Raw genomic sequence first — 12,286 nt, 5'->3', positions numbered from 1 at the left:
CACTCCATTGACTTAAATCCAATCATTTTACCTCTGGAATCTTGTATGATGGCTGCATATCAGCTTTTCCCCGGGACCATTCCAATTTTCCAGCTGCCGGCATGTTTCACTATGGTGGTTGAAGAACAATCCACACTTTACTAGAGAAGAATTTTCAAAGTGGAATTAACTTTGCTAATCATTTGATAATGTTTAGTTAATTCATACGCAGCTATTCTGATCCAGGTCTTGGTGTATATGATTTTTCAGCTCACAATAGCCTGCAAATTGATGGTGATGCTAATTTTGCAGTGAAAGTGGGTGGAGGTGATGGGGATAGGGACAGACAATACTATGTCCTGAAGTAGGGGGACTGCTGAAATATGCAATTGCGGAGCATTTATATTGACCTGTCACTTTATGAACATACATGTTGGTTCAATTCTAATTATTAAAGTTAATTTTCACCTTGAAGAAGTAACATTTCAGATTCCAATTTGTAACTAGCCTGATTAAATCCACAGAAGAAAATGCAATTTTGGTACCAAATAAAAACAACTCTGTTATGGCAGTAGTTTGTTATTAATATTTCAATAATTGAATACAAATCCTAAATCCTTTATGCCCTTTAAAATTAAGAGGAGTCACCCATTCCTTCTCTCCAGAGACGCTGCCTGTCCCGCTGAGTTACTCCAGCATTTTGTGTCTCCCTTCAAGAGAGCATTATTTAATTTTGTTTATTTTGTTCCGAATATTATTTCTTCTCCAGTTTCTTAACAATGTGAACAGCCAAATCTGTTTAATATAAAAATGGGAACATTCATCATTAGTTGGCCACTGATATTTCTAACTCTAAATTCCTTCATAGATAAGACTTCTGGCAATAGTGCATCATGCCCAAGACTATTGAATGGTTCAAATCAAATATAGTCCATATTTCTTTGATATACAAGGAAGTTTTTTCTTTTCTTTGGAATATCTACAACAGTTAGCTTGGACGGAAAGGGGAATACGACACATTTCTTCCGTGTTGAACTGAGGACAAATAGGATTACATATCATATCATAACATTCTCTTGACGGAACTTAGGCAAGGCTGGAAATCAAAATTCATTTTGTGGAAAAAAAGAACAATATTAACAATATCCAGAGAATTAGTGAGTGTTGCAATGTACACTTACAGTATATATAGAGGAGCTGGCTTATAATGATGGAGGTCTATCTACCTTTGATAATCCTCACTGAACTATTGTGACAACTGAAATGGTGTGATATAATTTAAACACAATTGGCACATATATGTTTTATATAAAGATTCCAGGGTAAGACCGATAGACCTCTACACCTGACCAAGTAATTTCAAAAGTCTCGAAAAGCATTAATTTAGCCTTAGATCCTCCTTCAGTACAAGAGAAACTGTTTATTTGTATGTCGCATCGCCTTTACTTCTTCACCCGTATTTTAATTGTATTTGGAGCAGTGTATTATTGCTGTAAACCACTTATATCAAAATGTCATGCAAATTGCATGGATTCAGTCTGCAGAAAATGAAATTATAAACATTTAAGGTTTTACAAACTTACAATAATACACAAATGATTTTATCTCTTCATTAAATCAAGAGATTTAAGCATTTACATGTATCTGATAAAGCAATTTTGAAACATACTTTAATAATACTTCATTATGCTGAATATCTCTGCAAAAAAATAACTGCAAATTAAAAGGCATTGCTCTGTATAGTTTTTGTTCTGATTCTACTGCCTTCTGTTAAATTTACTTCAAGCTGCAGGGAACAACCTGGACAGGATCATCAATCACACACTTATTGACACATGATGAAACCTGACCAGTGTGGTGATGTTTTAATAAGACGGCCATTAAAGCCCTCAAATAAATTGCAATTTGAAAACAGAACATAATACTGGCAAAGTTTTTCTCATCCATCTTACAACGTGTCATGTAATGTAATTGCGTTGTTAATTTATCCAAGAATTTCCTTGGTACACTGTTTTGCTGGTATCAGTTAATTTCCCAGAAGAATATTTTTCTTCTCTCAGGGTAGAGTAATGTTTCTGCTTAGCATGGCATTAGGCAGAGAGCTAATCAAACCGCTGAAGATCCTGACACATTATCAATGACTCCTCCACTCATTTCCACTCATCTAGCATCAGGCCAATGCAATCACCCTGTTCACCATCATTAGTGACTCTGACAGCAGGATTGCTCAAAAGGCCTGCGGATGATATCAATAATATCGACAGAAGAGTTTGGGCCATTTAAGAACAGAAAGTACTGGCACTCAAAAGGACAAAACTTATTTCAGATCTGCCAAGGATGTGTGGGTAGAGTTTTGACAAGAGCAGCAGACTGCAAGAGCCCATAAATCAATAGGGAGGAACTAAAATGTGCTGTGATGTTTTGAACAATGTTAAGCTGATTAGATGATCATTTTCCTGAATTATTGCCCAGTGTTTTGTCAATGTGTTAACATGATCGATCTCTCGTGTTCGAAAGCTAGTAGACAGCACGAGATATTATTCCTATTATATTTCCCCCAAAAAAAATCTTGTTTATTTTTCCCACCTTAGAGAAGTAGCCCTTGAAGGATTTCAAGACATTTACATTGCTGTGACTTTGAAAAATGTCGTGCAATCCGCCAGTGTTATTTAAATACCATTGTTAATCACTGCATAGGTAAAAATGGATGTCACCATTCCATGTCTATAATTTCACCATTCTGAGAACGACAGACTGGGGATGGGAATCCAGAAGCAATGAACTTGACATCATCACATTCAACATGCTGCTGGCACAGATTTTTCACTGAATATCAAGTTTCATCCTCCATGTCACTTCTGGTTTGCAGGGAGGTGTGGGGGAAGGGACACTCATGCCAGAATAAAGGCCCACAAAATGGCAGTGTCTTGAATTATTCATGACGTTAAAACATAGTCATAAATATAGTTGATTTTCACTTGTAAATGAGAGATCTTCAAAAAGGCTTAATTTATAGAACATCATTTCATTAGTCTAGAAATATTCAATGAATCTGTTGTTTCTAAAAAAACAAAGCAGAAATAAATGCAAAACAAATCAGGGGCTGACGGCGTTAAAATAATTGTTTTTAAATACAGCCATAGTACACAAATACAAACTGGAATTAAATAATGCGAGATGCAGGAACTTCCAATTTCAGATAAGTTATTTTCTAAGTTTAACTCAAAGATTGGATGATTTCCAAAGCACAGTACTGCATTCCTTAAAACTCATCATGAGAGGTAAAATGTTGTAGAGTACATAACAGAGTAAACTGCTAATCATATAGTTTACTTTGGCATTTCGCACACACAGAAATACACGTGTATGCTTAGATAAATACATAAAACACACACCTTAAAATTGATGTGTCAAATGAGATTTAAATACGGAGGCTTTTAGTGTTCATTAAATGAGCCGTTCTGGTATAAGGGATGCAAGATCTTTTTTCCCTCTTGACCAGGATATAGGTCAGCAGATTCTGCTTAAAATATTGCAGAGTGGAAGGGATTCCGTCCACTCATTTGTACAATGTAACTGAACTTTGAAGTTCAAAACACTGCATAAAACAGAGCCATTGATTGTAGGCTGGTGGCGCTGTATGAAAAGGAATAAATCATCAGATCTTATTTCAGGAATCATAAGACCAAGGCAGTTATGGCTCATTTAAAGCCAACAGGACGCATTGCTGGTCCTTACCTTTGTGTAAAATAGTAGAAAATATCTTCTATAGTATGTGACACTAATGTAGACACATTCAAACACAGCTGCCAGGCATTTATTGAAGCTAGAGGCTTATTTCATGTTTTAAAGCACCTTTCATTTATGGAAACAGAATCAGGAAAGCTGAGACAATTGCTTCCCATTTAAGGCATGATGGATTTCACAGATTAAAGCAAAACAGATTTAAACCTAAAAGACAAAAAAAATTGGTATTAGGAAATATTGTCACTAGAAAAACTCCAGGGCTGTGCAAATATGAGAAATGATATATCCTGGTTTGCTTTATATAGATATATATTTTGTATGTGCATCACCGAAAGGATGGCTGGTTTGGCAGACATTCTTAACAGAGAGTATGTGAGAATGGAAAGACTGGGGTGGGATGGTAAGAACATAGTAATTCCACTAAAGAAATGTTATTGAAGGAGACATCTCTTCTCTGGATGAGTAAATTGGTCCTGGTTCAGACGTTGGCCTGGTTTGATCAGACCCAAGTAGAATCCATTCAGAACTAGATATCAGTTACAAGAAAAATCCTATAATCTATTATTGAGGCTATGGTAACAAGGCTTTGGAAATCATAATGCGATTGGGGATGACTCTACACAGTTTTATGAAAGGAAATAGTTTTTGATAAATCTGTTGGAAATTGTGGAACTTGAAACTAGCAGGCTGGATTAGGGAACAAGAGATGTCATATATTTAGATTCCATAATACCTTTGTTACTCCAGCACAAAGGCAAAGAAGGGTTCTGACCCGAAATGTCACATACTTGTTTTCTCCAGATATGCTGCCAGACCCGCTAAGTTACTCCAGTATTTTGTGTCTATCTTATTACACTATCTTATATCCAGCGTGATTAGCTTGGATTGAAGTCCGATTAATCTACCAGCTACTTTGACAGAAACATTGAAAAGCAGGATAGTTTAAAAAAAAGTTACATATTTAAGAAAATGATTTAGATGAACCACACTCAGTCTGAAGAAGGGTCTCGATCCGAAACGTCACCTATTCCTTTGCTCCATAGATGTAGTGGCCATTTGGCCTGTTTTGCATGTCATTGAGGATGGCATGTACCTTTAAATTTTAGACTGCCCATTATATTGTGGGTGGGATTTATGACGTGTTTTGGGTGTGTTTGGAGCTTAGATGCTTGCGCAGAAGTTTAGTTTTTAGAGACCAAGTTTAGTTTGGAGAGACCATGGGGAAGGTTAACCCTTCTACCATGTAAGAGCCACATGTCGGAACATGTAAGATCAAGTAAGAACATGTAAGATCATGTAAGAACATGTAAGATCATGTAAGAACATGTAAGATCATGTAAGAACATGTAAGATCATGTAAGATCATGCGGGATCATGTGGATCTTGCTAGTGTTACGGAGACACAAGGAGTTTTCTAATGTCTAAAGTGATAGGCAGGAGTTCGAAGAAGATTGTAGTAACGAGTCAGAAGAAACTTGGATGTATTTCACTGTTTTCTAGCAACAATAAAGCATTTATTCATCTAAAGACTGTGATTTGAAGTCATATCTGAGAAGAAGCTCTGAAGGTCTCTGTGAGTGAGCTTGCATGCGTTTAGAAGACACCCCCTTCAACCATGCTCATCCAAATAGCGGCTAGGGTGCTAATTACCTGAAAGATATGAAAATCAGCCGCTACAATAGATGCTGCCTCACCCGCTGAGTTTCTCCAGCATTTTTGTCTACCTTCGATTTTTCCAGCATCTGCAGTTCTTTCTTAAATAAATAGATGAACCACACCGATCGCTTGACTGATTCTAAGCATGCAGAGATTGTGGTGTGAAGGGAAATTGAATAGATAATACAAAAAATTGATAGTTTATTACGAATAAATGATTTGTGATATTGTAGCTCTGACTTTTTTTGATGCATATAAAATTCTTTGAATCCATGATAGTATACAATTGATACATATTCTGAGACCCATCATTGTAGGCTGATTGGCAGACTGATCATTGTAGTACTTCGCTAGTCACTGCCACCACAACAAAGTCTAATTTCATTTTATTTTTTACTTTTCCAACCAATTTTTCAATCCATGCAAATCCATTACTCCCAATTGCATGCATATTAATTTGTACACACTAACGTTATCAAACGCTTTCTGAAAATTCATGTACATAACATACATCGTTTGTTCTTTCTATTTTACCAGATACTTTCTCAAAAATCTCCAGTTGGTTCAGCAAATGTGATTTTCTTTTCAGAATCCATGTTGACGTTGCCTAATCGTGTTGATATTTGAAGTAAGTAAGTAAGTAAGTAAGTATATTGGCCAAGTACTCACATACAAGGAATTTGCCTTGGTGCTCCGCCCACAAGTAACAACATGACATACAGTGACAGTTACGAATGACTCAGAAAACACTAAACATTAATAATAATAAAACATTAATGATAAAACTTTAATGATATTTTCCCATTATCTTATTCATTATAATACCGTCAAGCATTTCCCAGGTCAAAAGATAAGAATATAAGAAAGTAGGAGCAGGAGGAGGCCACTGTCCCTCAAGCTGGTCTACTATTCAAGATGTGTAGAAACGAACAGAAGAAGCTGGTTTATGCCGAAGATGGACACAAAATGCTGAACTGGGCGGGTCGGGCAGCATCTATGGAGAAAAAGGGATGGGTGACGTTTCAAGTCAGAACCCTTCTTGAGTCTGAAGAAGGGTTCCAACCCGAAACGTCACCCATCCTTTTTCTCCAGAGATGCTGCCTGACCCGGTGAGTTACTCCAGCACTTTGTATTTATCTTCACTATTCAATATGATTTGCCCAAAATCACATCCTCTCTTTTGTACTGGTTCATCATAGCCCTCATTTTTCCTGTTCTTTCAAATAGAATTCTGTCGCAAATGGGCTTAAATTCTATCTTAAATTAATTTTAAACAGTGGCTAGCAGTTCTAGATTCGCCCTCCAGAAGAAATTTCCTCTCCACATCCATCTGTCAAGAACCCTTAAGTTCTGGTGTATTTCAATCAGGTCAACGTATTCTCTCCTGAACTTCAATGGATAAACCCCACCCTTTATTAAGAATGCAACTCATCCATTCTAGGTATTTGCCCAGTAAACCTTCTCGGTTTACTCTTGTAATATGTACCAATGCATTAACATCCATTCTTCAATAAGGTGGCCAATACTGTAGATACCAGAGACAAACGAGATGCTGGAATATAGAGCAAAAACCAAACTGCTGGAGGAACTCAGTGGGTCAAGTCGCATCTGAGGGCAAAGTGATGGTTGATATTTCAGGTTGTGACCCTACATTGGGACTGAGTGTGTCGAGGGAAGATAGCCAGTACATAGAGTTGAGAGGCAGGAATGAAACAGAGGCCAGTAGGTGATAGGTGGACTTGGATGTGGTGAGGTAAGGGGATGGGAAATGAGGCAGGGGGTAAGTGTTGAGACAGAAACTGCTAGGTAGTAGGTGGAAGCAAATTTTTAAAATGGAATTGGGTTGTAGAGGCTTTTCTTCCATTTTTCTTTTGACCCTACCATGGAAGTGGAGAAGGCCAAGGGCAGAAAAGTCAATGGGGGAAGGGGAGATGAAGTAACATGCAATTGGAACCTCGGGATGGCCATTGCGGATAGAAAACAGATGCTCTACCAAACAATCACCTGCCAATGCTCTTGCATTGTGACCTCCTCTACATTGGTGAGGCCAAGCATAGACCAGGCAATTGTTTGCAGAGCAACAACCTAAATGAGAACAACACCTCATACTCTGTATGGATAACCCACGGCATAATGGCATGAACATTGCATTTTCTACTTTCAAGTAACCCACGTTCCCTGTGCTCCTTTGCCACTCGGACCAGTTCATTCAGGCTCTCTCTCCTTGTGTTTACCTTTCTCATCCTTGCTTGTTGTTACCATGACTCATCACCCTCCCCACCTGACCATCATCCACAAATATATAAACCTTGGACTTCTCCCTTGGTTGACTTTTCCTATCTCTCCTCTACCCGGTTTTATCTTGCATTCATCTGGTTCCATCGATCACCTACCAGCCTGCGTCTCACTATTCCCCTCACTTCTGTATACTGACTATCTTCCCTCTATACTCTTAGCCCTGATGCAGGGACTCAATCTGAAATGTCAACCATTCCTTTGCTTTCACAGATTTAGACTTCACAGATACAACATGGGAACAGGCCCATCGGCCCACCGAGTATCCACAAACTATCGATCACCACATATGTTAGCACTATCTAACACACGAGGGACAATTTACAATTTTACCAAAGCCAATTAACCTACAAACCTGTACATCTTTGGAGTGTGGGAGAAAACCGGAGCACCTGGAGAAAACCCACGCGGTCACGGGGAGAACATACAAACTCTGTACAGACAGCACCCGTGGTCAGGATCGAACCCAGGTCTCTGGTGCTACAGTATATGGCAGTTGGAGAAGAATTAATCTAGTGTATTCCATCAGACTCCTGATACTTTGTAGATGGTGGAAAGTCTTTGTGGTGTCACAAAATGATACACACATGACAGGAGTTACAATGCTGACCTTATAACCTGAAGACAAAAGTGGAACAACCTGACCAGATTGCCCTGGTATAGACTGAAGTATGTTGATTGGTTCTGATGGCGGAATGTTGAAAAGATCCAAAAAATATGGCCATCTAACATAACAATTACTTATTGTTTTAGTCTGAGAAAATGAATCAATTTTTTTTATTTTTGCACATTTAGGTTTTCTGGCTGTTTTCTTAAACTTAACGTTTTGGGAGATCAACTCATCCCACATGTCATCATATCTATAATTAACTAGACAACCTTTAAATTTTTGTACAGGAAATCTTAGAACAGCTGCAAATAGTTCCCAATGCGCGCTATTGAGATGGGGAGAAGGTGGAACCATCAATAAAGGATGGAACCAGAAAGACACAACATAACACATTTCTCCATCTGGGACAGAATGGGGAGTGCCGACCGGCAGATCAAAGAAAGGAAATTCAGTGATAATTTTACGAAAGTGTTTGAAGTAATGCTCGAAATCCACAAATTGCATGCCACCAATATCTGACCGGAAAACCACTTAATTGATCTTGAGGGTCCCATCAGTGAGGAAGTTGCAACCTTCGTGCACGTGAGGTCTATGATCTGACTGGGAAAGCCAGTGACAATAAAAGGACGTTGACAGCTGAGGTTACCGTCAAAACATCTGCGTATCCACCTGCCTGAGGACCGAGACAAAAACAAGCCCATGCCCTTCCGCCAGGGCTCACTTTGATCCTGTCTGGATGCTCAGAAAAAAACCAAAATGGCATTAGGCAGCACTGGTAGGGCACAGACTTCAGAAACAGGATGCCCCAGGAATTTTCATCCAAAAGCTTAATATAGCTCGAGTAAAAAAAAAAATTCCAGTCTTTCTTGTAATTGATCTGGTCAATTCTTTCAAGAAGTGGACATTGGCCAATTATCATTTCCTGGATGCCTTGGTCAGCTCTGGTGTCCTTTGCCAGAGTTTTCAGGGAGTGGAAAAGCTATGATGGTGACAGACGGCATCCTTTTTGCATGCAGCAGTGATCCCACTGGATTATGACACATATCCATTTGCTGCTACTGCTAGTTGTCTCTGTCTGACAGCTATCAATTTTCCAGTGTAAATATCTGCCAAGAGTTCAATGACTAGATCCACTCACTTCCATGGAAGGTCTTTTTTTGCATAAAAATACAGGCAGTTGACAGATAACTGATTATGGATTGCAATATGGTTGAAATGAAGAGCATCACTTCAGGAACTTCATGCAGAAAGGTTCTATAATTCTAACAAATTGAGGTCATAAATACTTCAACACCAACCATGATTTTCTTAATTCCACTCGAATGTTACTATGTAGCCCTTAACCAAATTTCGCTTCTGTTGATTTTGCTCAAACCACAGGGAAATTTTCTTTGTTCAAGATCTATTATGATAATGGATAAAGCACCGCACAACAACTGCAGGCCGCCAGTTCAGGTACTGACACCACATATAATCAAGGAGACGGCAGTATCTGCCCCTGTTGGGACTCTGTGTACAAGTGGCCTGAAGTTAGGGCAAGAATGGTGCAGCAGGCAGCTCACCCATGAATGAGCCCACGCACAAGTCCCTCTACAGGTCCATCTCCAAGCCAAGCTACAGCAAACCACACACATTGACACACTGGGTGCATTGAAAAGCCTGCCAGAAAGGCTACATTTCACATCAAGGAACCTGTAAAAGCAGCACATAAAGTTTATTCTTTAACCCTGTACCTTAGTTTTAGCTGTAGTTTTAGAGGTGGCACAGTGGCACAGTGATAGTTTTGCTTCCTTATTGTGCTAGAGTTTCCTCTCACATTCCAGGCTTGTAGATTAATTGGTTTCTGTAAATTGTACCTAGTGTGTGAGATAGTTTGGTCATCTTTGGTTGACGTGGATTTGTTGTGCCATTGGGCTCGTTTCCACACTCTATCTATAAAACTGAAACTATGAAACCTAACTCTGCTCCCTACTTTATTTAGATCCTGTCTTATTTGTGACCTAACTCTGTACACCCATCTTTATCCAAGATCTCCTAATTCTTGACATTAACAAAAATATACTAGACTTAGACTTAAAATTAATCCCATAACAAATGCCTTCCGTAAAGAAGTTTCCTATTGGACCACTTCTCTAAGTTAAATTGTTTTCAAAATCTTGGCCTTAATTTTTGAACAATGATGCCCACCACTTGCTTGAACCTTCCAATGGGTGGAAATACTGTAGATTGTCTCTGTGTATTCGATATTCATGCTGTTGTATCTTTGCTACATTTCTCCAGAATTCAGGCACTCTTCCCAAGGTATGAGTCTGCTTAAAATACTTGATCTTTGTGCAAAGACCTTCCAATCACTGACACCTACCATAGTGGCATTTAAGATGCTTTTAGATAGGCACATGGATATGCAAAGGATGGAGAGATATGGAGCACGTGCATGTTTGGCACAGACATCGTGGGCTAAAGAGACTGTTCTATGTTCTATTACTTTGGATAGAACATCGAACAGTACAGCAACTGTTCCATGGAACAATGTATCCCCCTCAATTTTCCCTACTACCTTTTTTGTAAAATGGCTTTGTAATTTCATGCTCCTTTCTTTTCTGGTTCCTAGGTCTCCTTCTTTGACATTGGCAAACATGGAGAGGGTACTCTCTTTGTCTGTCATTTATAAATATCATGGATAGATACAGGACTGCTGGATCCCTGCAGCTTCACTGTGAGGCTTCTGCCAACTTGGCCATTGTATTTTCATCCAGGTATCTGTCTCATGCCACTCAACCAACTTCCTAACCAGACCACCAACTTGTCTTTCATTTTATAAACTTCATCGTTTACTAACATAATTTACTAACCCTAATAATAATAATAATAATAATAAATTTTATTTAATGGGCGCCTTTCAAACATCTCAAGGACACCTTACATAGTATATCGGAATAACATATAATCGGAATATAATAAAGACATCACAGAGACACAAATTAAAAACAGGATTCAATCCAAAAACAGAAAATCAAAAACACAGTGTGAAGAGGGAGCAGCGGCAACCAAATCGTGCCAGCGTCCACTCTCTCTTCACGGCAGCCATCTTGGACACAGACCTACAAGACTACAATTAGACAAAAAAATCATCCCCCCACAGTGGATAGCACTGTGGAGGAAGGCACAATGTCCAGTCCCCACCCCATGTTCACCCCAAAGTCGGGCCTATTGAGGCCACCGCAATTGCCTCTACGGAGGCCCGATGTTCCTGGCCGTTCTCACCGGGTGGTCTTGCCCCGGCGTCGGGAGAGTCCTTTTGGCGGCTGGGCCACTTGGAACGGCCGCTTCCTGGTTGGAGCCCGCGGCTGCCGAAGCCGACAAGGCCGCGCCGGTTTGGAGCACCCAGGCTCCCGTTGATAAAGTTGGCGCCGCCTCTCCACACTGCCGCCTCTCCGCTCCGCAGACCCGCAGCCCAGAGTTGTTGCTCTCGGCGGTCCAGCTCGCCAGAGCTCCAGCGCGTCGCTCCAGCGCGGCGACCCAGGCAAGGGATCGCCCGCTCCGCTCCAGCGCTCCAATGCTGTGCCGCCGCCGAGGCCGAGGTGCTGGGCGGTTCCCGCCAGGAAACGGCGCTCCAAGCCCGCAGGTAGGCCACGAGGACGGGTCAACGGGCAGCCTGGAGAAAAGGCTGCCACACCGACCAGGTAGGGACCTAGAAATTAAGTTTACACCTACCCCCCACATTAAAAAGACCATATCCCCTACAAACAAAAAACAGGACTCACTAAAAACTATTAAAAAAACGGATTTAAAACGGACGGCTGCTGGCTAGCAGCCGTTCACCAAGATGGCTCCTCCTCTATGGGTATAATAAAGGGTTGACTAACCCTAATGAAGGGAAATCCTAATGAACCCATTTTTTTTTTTATCATCAATCTACACACAATACCCCCTGAATGAAAAAGTGAAAACAGGTGTTTAGAAAATTTTGCAAAGTAATTTAAAAGAAATAACTGAAAT

This window comes from Amblyraja radiata, chromosome 9 (assembly GCF_010909765.2).
Source record: "Amblyraja radiata isolate CabotCenter1 chromosome 9, sAmbRad1.1.pri, whole genome shotgun sequence".
Lineage (NCBI taxonomy): Eukaryota > Metazoa > Chordata > Chondrichthyes > Rajiformes > Rajidae > Amblyraja > Amblyraja radiata.
The sequence above is the reverse complement of the archived record's forward strand: the minus strand, read 5'-3'. Positions refer to the sequence as shown.